Source organism: Pseudophryne corroboree, unplaced genomic scaffold (assembly GCF_028390025.1).
Source record: "Pseudophryne corroboree isolate aPseCor3 unplaced genomic scaffold, aPseCor3.hap2 scaffold_681, whole genome shotgun sequence".
Classification (NCBI taxonomy): domain Eukaryota; kingdom Metazoa; phylum Chordata; class Amphibia; order Anura; family Myobatrachidae; genus Pseudophryne; species Pseudophryne corroboree.
In genome coordinates, this window is record NW_026970267.1 from 328,515 (window position 1) to 340,363 (window position 11,849).

Genomic DNA, 11,849 nt, shown 5'->3' on the forward strand with positions numbered 1-11,849 from the left:
CAGGCGCTGCGTGTGTCAGGCGCTGCGTGTGTCAGGCGCTGCGTGTGTCAGGCGCTGCGTGTGTCAGGCGCTGCCTGTGCGTTAGGCGCTGCGTGTCTGTGTGTGTCAGGCGCTGCGTGTCTGTGTGTGTCAGGCGCTGCGTGTGTGTCAGGCGCTGCCTGTGCGTGTGTGCCAGGCGCTGCCTGTGCGTGTGTGTCAGGCGCCGCGTGTCTGTCAGGCGCCGCGTGTGCGTCAGGCGCCGCGTGTGCGTCAGGCGCCGCGTGTCTATGTGCGTCAGGCGCCGCGTGTCTATGTGCATCAGGCGCCGCGTGTGAGTGTGTGCGTGTGTGTCAGGTCCGTGTGAGTGTCAGGTGCTGCGTCTGTGTGTGCGTGTGTCAGGTGCTGCGTGTGAGTGTGTGCGCGTGTGTCAGGTCCGTGTGAGTGTCAGGTGCTGTGTGTGTGTGTGTCAGGTGCTGTGTGTGTGCGTGTGTGTCAGGTGCTGTGTGTGTGTGTGTGTGTGTGTCAGGTGCTGTGTGCGTGTGCGTCCAGCGCTGCATATGCGTATGCGTGTCAGGCGTTGCATGTCTGTGTGTGTCAGGCGCTGCGTGTCTGGGGGGGGTGGCCGGACACACAGCTGAGAGGGGGGGGGGGTGGCTGGACACACAGCAGAGAGGGGAGGGTGACCGGACACACGGCAGGGAGGGGAGGGGGTAGGGGGTGGCCGAACACAGCAGGAAGAGGGGGGAGTTGACCAGAAGAAAGCACAAACACAGTCCCCCACTACCACAAATAATGCAGTTGAGTTTCCCACATTTGGGGAAATCACAGGTGTCAGCATACCCAGAATGCAATGAATGAACCTCACCCTGGGAGAACAATCTTCATGACCATGGTATCTCCTATGCAAAATAAGTATGATTTGGGATAGGGCTGGGGAGGGCCGCTGCAGCCCTTGTAGATTCTTATAAATAAAAGTTCTTCTTTTCTTGTCAAAATTAATAGCTAAGAATAGGCTGCCTGAGGCAGCCCCCTCTTAAGTGGCCTGCTACTGAAGGCACCAACTACAAACTGAGCTCCCTGTTCATGGAAGCGAGGTTATAGAGGAGGGGGCGCTGAGCATCTTGGGAACAGTCAAAAGCTTTGAGCCTGTTGGTGCCTCAGATCAAGATCCTACTCTACACCCCAATGTGAATCCTTGTGGAGTCCAGTGTACCCCACAGAAGAAATGAATGTGTCACACCCATTGGCAGCAACATTAGAATAGCTGCTGATGGGCACAATTGAGAAAGGAAGGGGGGAAAACATTTGAATCCAGCACATATATGTAATTTGAATATGTAATTTGTACCTTCCTACTTTAAAATGTAATGGATGAACCTCACCCTGTGAGAACTATCTTCATGATCAAGAGATCTCATACGCAAGAAAAGCATGTGCTGGGATAGGGCTGTGGAGGGCGGCTGCTCGGGCACACACCCGTCAAGTTAAGGAGATTCAACTGAGGAAGCACAAGGGAACTGCAGGGAGACCACATATTTTCAGATGAACATGAGAGGGCGGAAGGCTGCCTAATACTGAAGCACCCTCAAACATCAAACCATATGCAACAACTAGTACAAGCATTCCTGGGGAAAGGTCTGCAGCAGATGGATTTGCATACGGTGATGTCATCCAAGCAATGGGCATAGTTGGCTGCAACCCTCGTCTGCATATGAAAAGAGAAAATGGTCACGCAGGGCATGGCGGCCTTTGTGGGGTTGCGCTTGGATGACCCCTAGATCGCTTTATACACCCCCATCAGTGTGGGGCTCATGTTGGCCATGCCCAAGCCCCTGAAGCATTCAAGCTGATTTCTTGCAGCAGCTGGACCCAGTAACAGCTCCAGAGTTGCTCTACAAGACAAGTAAAAGGGTGTGAGCCCTGCAGCACCACCTGTAGTTTGCATACACACATATATAGGACAGCATCTCTTATATGCCCCAGGGGCAATAAAATAGTAGCCTTATCTAGGGTATCCGTCCATGCCGCTACAGCACTACACACCCAGGCCGACGCAATTGCCGGTCTGAGTAAGGTACCTGAATGTGTATAAATGGACTTCAGGGTAATCTCCTGTTTGCGGTCAGCAGACTCTTTGAGGGTAGCCGTATCCTGGGACGGGAGGGCTACCTTCTTGGATAAGCGTGTTAATGCTTTGTCCACCCAAGGGGAGGATTCCCATCGTAACCTATCCGTTGATGGGAAAGGGGAATCCTTTTGGAAATCTGCAGGAGATTCCCAAGCTTTTTCACATAACTCGTTCAGCTCGTGTGAGGGGGGAAAGGTTACCTCAGGCTTCTTTCCCTTGTACATATGTACCCTCTTGTCAGGGATAGGGGGCTCCTCTGTGATGTGCAAAACATCTTTTATTGCCATAATCATATATCAAATGTATTTTGCCAATTTTGGCTGTAACTTTGCATCATCGTAATCGACACTGGAGTCAGAATCCGTGTCGGTATCTGTGTCAACAATCTGGATAGTGGGCGCTTATGAGACCCTGACAGTCCCTGCGACATAGGATTAGGCATTGGTTGAGACCCTGACTGTCCCAAAGCTTCTGCCTTGTCTAATCTTTTGTGCAATGAGTTTACACTAGCATTTTAAACATTCCACATATCCATCCAATCAGGTGTCGGCGGAGACACCACGTTCATTTGCTCCCGCTCCTCTCTAATATAGCCTTCTTCCTCAGACATGTCGACACACGTGTACCGACACACTACACACACAGGGAATGCTTTTTCTGAAGACAGTTTCCCCACAAGGCCCTTTGGAGAGACAGAGAGAGAGTATGCCAGCAGACAGCAAACTAGGCTGGAGAGAGACCTAAGACAAAGAAATCTGAATTATATGAAAGCCGACCAGTGGAAACACAAATTATGCAGCCAAGTTTCCCACATTTGGGGAAATCACAGGGGCAGCACACCCAGAGTGCAATGGGTGAGTCTTGCCCTGGGAGAAGCACCTTCATGATCATAGTATCTCACCTGGCAGGTAAGTAGGAGTTGGGCTAGAGCTGGGGAGGGTCGCTGCTCGGGCACCCCCCTGTCAAATGAAGGAGATCCAACTGAGGCAGCACAAGGGAACTCTCGAAAGAAGAACAAGGCTAGAGGAAGATCTGAGACAAAGAAATCTGACTTTTACCAGAGCTGACCAGAGGAAAGCACAAACACAGTCCCCCACTACCACAAATAATGCAGTCGAGTTTCCCACATTTGGGGAAATCACAGGGGTTAGCATACTCAGAATGCAATGAATGAACCTCACCCTGGGAGAACAATCTTCATGACCATGGTATCTCCTATGCAAAATAAGTATGATTTGGGATAGAGCTGGGGAGGGCCGCTGCTCAGGCACATCTCTGTCAAGTAAAGGAGATTCAACTGAGGCAGCACAAGGGAACTCTCATCTGGGGACAACAACTGCAGGGAGAACACATATTTTCAGATGAACATGGGAGGGCAGAAGGCTGCCTAATACTGAAGCACCCCCAAACAACAAACCAAATGCAACAACTAGTACAAGCATTCCTGGGGGAAGGCCTGCAGCAGATGGATTTGCATACGGTGATGTCATCCAAGCAGTGGGTCAAAGTTGGCTTCAACCCTCATCTGCATATGAAAAGAGAAAAGGGGCGTGCAGGGCATGGCGGCCTTTTGCGGCGCTTGGATGACCCCTAGTTCGCATTAAACACCTCCACCCTCCTTCGGTGTGGGGCTCATGTTGGCTATGCCCCAGCCCCTGAAGCATTCAAGCTGATTTCTTGCAGCAGCTGGGCACTGTAACAGCTCCAGAGCTGCTCTGTAAGGCAAGTAAAAGGGTGTGGGCACTGCAGCACTACCTGTAGTTCGCATTGTGCGTTGGAAGGCACAAAGTAAGCAGACAGGAGGAGAAGTCAGGATAGTGCACAAGGGTATAGAAGGGAGGGGCTCAAAAAAAAAAGAAGTGGAAACAGACAGCAAACTAGGCTGGAGAGAGACCTGAGACAAAGAGATCTGAATTATATGAAAGCAGACCAGTGGAAACACAAATTATGCAGTCAAGTGTCCCACATTTGGGGAAATCGCAGGAGCAGCACACCCAGAGTGCAATGGGTGAGCCTTGCCCTGGGAGAAGCACCTTCCTGATCATAGTATCTCACTTGGCACGTAAGTAGGAGTTGGGCTAGAGCTGGGGAGGGTCGCTGCTCGGGCACCCCCCTGTCAAGTGAAGGAGATCCAACTGAGGCAGCACAAGGGAACTCTCAAAAGAAGAACAAGGCTAGAGGAAGATCTGAGACAAAGAAATCTGACCTGTTTTTCCCAAGAGGAAACTATATTAGGAATGCAGACATATGATGGTGGCCCTGTTGGCACCACCGATAACTGACTGGGTAAATGTTTCAGTAATATCAGAGTAAGGTTGGATAAATCTGTGTCCCAGACACAGACGTAGAGAATAGATGTGATATTCATGGCTATGTTTCTTTTCCCTCAGGCCCCGCTGGGTCGCAAAAATGTTATTTTGCCCAGTTACTACACACTGATACTGACACGGATACTGATACTTATGTCGACCATAAGTTTCCTGATTAGATCCAATATTGGCAAGGAGCATTCAGTACATGATTGTGGATATTATGGACATATTAAAATCACTGAAGACCCTGCTGTTCCTGACAAAGGGGTCTATATGTATGTATATATAGATATATAATGAAAGCTGATGTAACGTTCCTCCATCTCTGTTTGAGAAAGTCTGGGCCAGCTCGACAAAATGGTTTCAAATCCCCAAAAGGATTCTGGTTGTTTATTCATTTCCCGCCGCGGACAGAATACAAATACATGTGCATGGGTGAGTAGTAGTATTCAAGAATTGGTCGAATACCTTGTCATCCGATATAGATACCCTGGAGAGATGGGATACTCCTTACGTTGTATCATATCAAGGACACTGCAGCATACTTACGTGAGACTGCAAGGGATATAGGACTCTTGAGTTCACGGGCCAATTTCATGGCAGTGTCGGATAGGAGGGCATTGTGGATTCACCAAGAGAATGCTGATGCTGACTCCAAGAAGAAAGGGAGTCTCTTCCCTATGAAGGTGAAGCCTTGTTTGGTGATATCTAATTAGCACACAGGTAAGGAATTAAGAAAATCTTTATTTAAGGGTGAAGATGTTTCTCACAAAATCGTTGCCCCAATGCATCGTTGAAATTCAAGCTGGAAAGATGATTTTAATATATCACTTGTACATTTTGTATTGCTCTTCTGGTGACAATGTAGTTTGTTTTTGTCAATTACCATTTTAATAATAGGGTAAAGAAAATTAAGTGGATTTTTGAAAGAAAACAATACTGTCAATATACTATTAAAACAAATTAAAATGGTAAAAGTTATTGTACTTTAAGTAAAAATAAAAGAGACAAAATATCAATCCCAGTTTTGGATTACTTTAATTAACAAAAAAAAATGCATATAGCAGAGGATAGTTTCAATCTGCCTACCTCTGGGTTATGGGCCCAGCATGCTTCCATTGCTGTACTCTGCTGCACATGTAAGTGCAAGAGATCCTGAAGCACTCACTCATCATGGGAAAGTACCAATGTGTTTCTTCGTTGGTTGATAGAAGAAACATCTTACAAAAACTCTCCAGATTATTGACTTTTTTAAGTTTTTCTAGGAAACGTTTTAGATGAATGCTTATTAGCATTTGTCAGTATGTACTTTTGCAAAGTGTCTCTGTGGCGCAATCAGTTAGTATGTACGGCTATTAACCAAAAGGTTAGTGGTTCAATCCCACCCAGGGACGTAATTGACCTTGTTATCAGATTTTTGTGATCTTTAAGTAGACAAGTCAAATTTCATACCCCCTGTTATTGTGTAGGGTACCTGGCCTTCTCTGATGTAATCAGAGTTAGATTTGATTCAGTGATTTTATAAAAAAAGCTAGGAAGCACAATTTAGCAGTGGGTAGCAGAGAAAAAAAATATGCTGGCAGAAAAATCCAATTGAGTGATTAAACAGCTCTTTATTTTCTGGCTTTATTTTTATGCTAACAAATTTGTTCTCTGAAAAGTGTCCACAAAGCCAAGTCTCTGATTAACACCTTTGTAAGGATGGTTTTTCACCTATTACTAAATTAAACTTGCTTCATTGGAAAGGCAGCAAGATGCATCCTCATTTCAATGTCTACTGAAATAATACAGGTTGACACCAGGAAACATTAACGCCACTGCATCCTTGCTGCTTTCTCATGTGGAAGTCTGTTTAATGTGAAAACAAGGTGATATCTAATTAGCACACAGGTAAGGAATTAAGAAAATCTTTATTTAAGGGTGAAGATGTTTCTCACAAAATCGTTGCCCCAATGCATCATTGAAATTCAAGCTGGAAAGATGATTTTAATATATCACTTGTACATTTTGTATTGCTCTTCTGGTGACAATGTAGTTTGTTTTTGTCAATTACCATTTTAATAATAGTGTAAAGAAAATTAAGTGGATTTTTGAAAGAAAACAATACTGTCAATATACTATTAAAACAAATTAAAATGGTAAAAGTTATTGTACTTTAAGTAAAAATAAAAGAGCCAAAATATCAATCCCAGTTTTGGATTACTTTAATTAACAAACAAAAAAATGCATATAGCAGAGGATAGTTTCAATCTGCCTACCTCTGGGTTATGGGCCCAGCATGCTTCCATTGCTGTACTCTGCTGCACATGTAAGTGCAAGAGATCCTGAAGCACTCACTCATCATGGGAAAGTACCAATGTGTTTCTTCGTTGGTTGATAGAAGAAACATCTTACAAAAACTCTCCAGATTATTGACTTTATTAAGTTTTTCTAGGAAACGTTTTAGATGAATGCTTATTAGCCTTTGTCAGTATGTACTTTTGCAAAGTGTTTCTGTGGCACAATCAGTTAGTGTGTACGGCTTTTAACCAAAAGGTTGGTGGTTCAATCCCACCCAGGGACGTAATTGACCTTGTCATCAGATTTTGGTGATATTTAAGTAGACAAGTCAAAATTTCAAACCCCCTCTTATTGTGTAGGGTACCTGGCCTTCTCTGATGTAATCAGAGTTAGATTTGATTCAGTGATTTTATAAAAACATCTAGGAAGCACAATTTAGCAGTGGGTTGCAGAGAAAAAGAAATATGCTTGCAAAAAAATCAAATTGCTTGATTTAACAGCTCTTAATTTTCTTGCTTAATTTTTATGCTAACAAATTTGTTCTCTGAAAAGTGTCCACAAAGCCAAGTCTCTGATTAACACCTTTGTAGGGATGGTTTTTCACCTATTACTAAATTAAACTTGCTTCATTGGAAAGGCAGCAAGATGCATCCTCATTTCAATGTCTACTGAAATAATACAGGTTGACACCAGGAAACATTAACGCCACTGCATCCTTGCTGCTTTCTCATGTGGAAGTCTGTTTAATGTGAAAACAAGGTGATATCTAATTAGCACACAGGTAAGGAATTACGAAAATCTTTATTTAAGGGTGAAGATGTTTCTCACAAAATTGTTGCCCCAATGCATCATTGAAATTCAAGCTGGAAAGATGATTTTAATATATCACTTGTACATTTTGTATTGCTCTTCTGGTGACAATGTAGTTTTTTTTGTCAATTACCATTTTAATAACAGGGTAAAGAAAATTAAGTGGATTTTTGAAAGAAAACTATACTGTCAATATACTATTAAAACAAATTAAAATGGTAAAAGTTATTGTACTTTAAGTAAAAATAAAAGAGCAAAAATATCAATCCCAGTTTTGATTACTTAAATTAACAAAAAAAATGCATATAGCAAAGGATAGTTTCAATCTGCCTACCTCTGGGTTATGGGTCCAGCATGCTTCCATTGCAGTACTCTGCTGCACATGTAAGTGCAAGAGATCCTGAAGCACTCACTCATCATGGGAAAGTACCAATGTGTTTATTCGTTGGTTGATGGAAGAAACATCTTACAAAAACTCTCCAGATTATTGATTTTTTTATGTTTTTCTAGGAAACGTTCTAGATGTATGCTTATTAACCTTTGTCAGTATGCACTTTTTGCAAAGTGTCTCTGTGGCGCAATCGGTTAGTGTGTTCGGCTATTAACCGAAAGGTTGGTGGTTCAATCCCACCCAGGGACGTAATTAAACTTGTGATCAGATTTTGGTGATATTTAAGTAGACAAGTCAAAATTTCAAACCCCCTCTTATGGTGTAGGGTACATGGCCTTCTCTGATGTAATCAGAGTTAGATTTGATTCAGTGATTTTATAAAAAAACAGCTAGGAAGCACAATTTAGCAGTGGGTTGCAGAGAAAAAAAATATGCTGGCAGAAAAATCCAATCGAGTGATTAAACAGCTCTTCATTTTCTGGCTTTATTTTTATGCTAACAAATTTGTTCTCTGAAAAGTGTCCACAAAGCCAAGTCTCTGATTAACACCTTTGTAAGGATGGTTTTTCACCTATTACTAAATTAAACTTGCTTAATTGGAAAGGCAGCAAGATGCATCCTCATTTCAATGTCTACTGAAATAATACAAGTTGACACCAGGAAACATTAACGCCACTGCATCCTTGCTGCTTTCTCATGTGGAAGTCTGTTTAATATGAAAACAAGGTGATATCTAATTAGCACACAGGTAAGGAATTAAGAAAATCTTTATTTAAGGGTGAAGATGTTTCTCACAAAATCGTTGCCCCAATGCATCATTGAAATTCAAGCTGGAAATATGATTTTAATATATCACTTGTACATTTTGTATTGCTCTTCTGGTGACAATGTAGTTTGTTTTTGTCAATTACCATTTTAATAATAGGGTAAAGAAAATGAAGTGGATTTTTGAAAGAAACCAATACTGTCAATATACTATTAAAACAAATTAAAATGGTAAAAGTTGTTGTACTTTAAGTAAAAATAAAAGAGCCAAAATATCAATCCCAGTTTTGGATTTCTTTAATTAACAAAAAAAATGCATATAGCAGAAGATAGTTTCAATCTGCCTACCTCTGGGTTATGGGCCCAGCATGCTTCCATTGCTGTACTCTGCTGCACATGTAAGTGCAAGAGATCCTGAAGCACTCACTCATCATGGGAAAGTACCAATGTGTTTCTTCGTTGGTTGATGGAAGAAACATCTTACAAAAACTCTCCAGATTATTGACTTTTTAAAGTTTTTCTAGGAAACGTTTTAGATGAATGCTTATTAGCCTTTGTCAGTATATACTTTTACAAAGTGTCTCTGTGGCGCAATCAGTTAGTATGTACGGCTATTAACCAAAAGGTTGGTGGTTCAATCCCACCCAGGTACCTAATTGACCTTGTTATCAGATTTTGGTGATCTTTAAGTAGACAAGTCAAAATTTCAAACCCCCTGTTATGGTGTAGGGTACCTGGCCTTCTCTGATGTAATCAGAGTTAGATTTGATTCAGTGATTTTATAAAAACAGCTAGGAAGCACAATTTAGCAGTGGTTTGCAGAGAAAAAAAATATGCAGGCAGAAAAATCCAATTGAGTGATTAAACAGCTCTTTATTTTCTGGCTTTATTTTTATGCTAACAAATTTGTTCTCTGAAAAGTGTCCACAAAGCCAAGTCTCTGATTAACACCTTTGTAAGGATGGTTTTTCACCTATTACTAAATTAAACTTGCTTCATTGGAAAGGCAGCAAGATGCATCCTCATTTCAATGTCTACTGAAATAATACAGGTTGACACCAGGAAACATTAACGCCACTGCATCCTTGCTGCTTTCTCATGTGGAAGTCTGTTTAATGTGAAAACAAGGTGATATCTAATTAGCACACAGGTAAGGAATTAAGAAAATCTTTATTAAAGGGTGAAGATGTTTCTCACAAAATCGTTGCCCCAATGCATCATTGAAATTCAAGCTGGAAAGATGATTTTAATATATCACTTGTACATTTTGTATTGCTCTTCTGGTGACAATGTAGTTTGTTTTTGTCAATTACCATTTTAATAATAGGGTAAAGAAAATTAAGTGGATTTTTGAAAGAAAACAATACTGTCAATATACTATTAAAACAAATTAAAATGGTAAAAGTTATTGTACTTTAAGTAAAAATAAAAGAGCCAAAATATCAATCCCAGTTTTGGATTACTTTAATTAACAAACAAAAAAATGCATATAGCAGAGGATAGTTTCAATCTGCCTACCTCTGGGTTATAGGCCCAGCATGCTTCCATTGCTGTACTCTGCTGCACATGTAAGTGCAAGAGATCCTGAAGCACTCACTCATCATGGGAAAGTACCAATGTGTTTCTTCGTTGGTTGATAGAAGAAACATCTTACAAAAACTCTCCAGATTATTGACTTTTTTAAGTTTTTCTAGGAATCGTTTTAGATGAATGCTTATTAGCAATTGTCAGTATGGACTTTTGCAAAGTGTCTCTGTGGCGCAATCAGTTAGTGTGTACGGCTATTAACCAAAAGGTTGGTGGTTCAATCCCACCCAGGGACGTAATTGACCTTGTTATCAGATTTTGGTGATCTTTAAGTAGACAAGTCAAATTTCATACCCCCTGTTATGGTGTAGGGTACCTGGCCTTCTCTGATGTAATCAGAGTTAGATTTGATTCAGTGATTTTATAAAAACATCTAGGAAGCACAATTTAGCAGTGGGTTGCAGAGAAAAAGAAATATGCTGGCAAAAAAATCAAATTGCGTGATTAAACAGCTCTTCATTTTCTGGCTTTATTTTTATGCTAACAAATTTGTTCTCTGAAAAGTGTCCACAAAGCCAAGTCTCTGATTAACACCTTTGTAGGGATGGTTTTTCACCTATTACTAAATTAAACTTGCTTCATTGGAAAGGCAGCAAGATGTATCCTCATTTCAATGTCTACTGAAATAATACAGGTTGACACCAGGAAACATTAACGCCACTGCATCCTTGCTGCTTTCTCATGTGGAAGTCTGTTTAATGTGAAAACAAGGTGATATCTAATTAGCACACAGGTAAGGAATTAAGAAAATCTTTATTTAAGGGTGAAGATGTTTCTCACAAAATTGTTGACCCAATGCATCATTGAAATTCAAGCTGGAAAGATGATTTTAATATATCACTTGTACATTTTGTATTGCTCTTCTGGTGACAATGTAGTTTGTTTTTGTCAATTACCATTTTAATAATAGGGTACAGAAAATGAAGTGGATTTTTGAAAGAAAACAATACTGTCGATATTCTATTAAAACAAATTAAAATGGTAAAAGTTATTGTACTTTAAGTAAAAATAAAAGAGACAAAATATCAATCCCAGTTTTGGATTACTTTAATTAACAAAAAAAAATGCATATAGCAGAGGATAGTTTCAATCTGCCTACCTCTGGGTTATGGGCCCAGCATGCTTCCATTGCAGTACTCTGCTGCACATGTAAGTGCAAGAGATCCTGAAGCACTCACTCATCATGGGAAAGTACCAATGTGTTTCTTCGTTGGTTGATGGAAGAAACATCTTACAAAAACTCTCCAGATTATTGACTTTTTAAAGTTTTTCTAGGAAACGTTTTAGATGAATGCTTATTAGCCTTTGTCAGTATGAACTTTTGCAAAGTGTCTCTGTGGCGCAATCAGTTAGTATGTACGGCTATTAACCATAAGGTTGGTGGTTCAATCCCACCCAGGGACCTAATTGACCTTGTTATCAGATTTTGGTGATCTTTAAGTAGACAAGTCAAAATTTCAAACCCCCTCTTATGGTGTAGGGTACCTGGCCTTCTCTGATGTAATCAGAGTTAGATTTGATTCAGTGATTTTATAAAAACAGCTAGGAAGCACAATTTAGCAGTGGGTTGCAGAGAAAAAAAATATGCTGGCAGAAA

The 11,849-nt window shown here is 41.2% G+C and overlaps 5 non-coding genes across 5 annotated transcripts; 1 reads left to right on the forward strand and 4 right to left on the reverse strand.

Annotated features, from left to right (window-relative positions):
- Positions 1-731: 731 nt before the first annotated feature.
- On the reverse strand, positions 732-895 carry LOC135037529 (U1 spliceosomal RNA). Its single transcript, XR_010232056.1, has one exon. It is a non-coding gene; the product is annotated as a U1 spliceosomal RNA (small nuclear RNA).
- A 1,965-nt stretch (positions 896-2,860) lies between these two features.
- On the reverse strand, positions 2,861-3,023 carry LOC135037547 (U1 spliceosomal RNA). Its single transcript, XR_010232072.1, has one exon. It is a non-coding gene; the product is annotated as a U1 spliceosomal RNA (small nuclear RNA).
- Positions 3,024-3,175: 152 nt separating this feature from the next.
- LOC135037518 (U1 spliceosomal RNA) lies at positions 3,176-3,339 on the reverse strand. The gene has a single exon (XR_010232045.1). It is a non-coding gene; the product is annotated as a U1 spliceosomal RNA (small nuclear RNA).
- A 675-nt stretch (positions 3,340-4,014) lies between these two features.
- Positions 4,015-4,177, reverse strand: LOC135037546 (U1 spliceosomal RNA). Its single transcript, XR_010232071.1, has one exon. It is a non-coding gene; the product is annotated as a U1 spliceosomal RNA (small nuclear RNA).
- A 3,898-nt stretch (positions 4,178-8,075) lies between these two features.
- Positions 8,076-8,149, forward strand: TRNAN-AUU (transfer RNA asparagine (anticodon AUU)). The gene has a single exon. It is a non-coding gene; the product is annotated as a tRNA-Asn (tRNA).
- Positions 8,150-11,849: the final 3,700 nt, after the last annotated feature.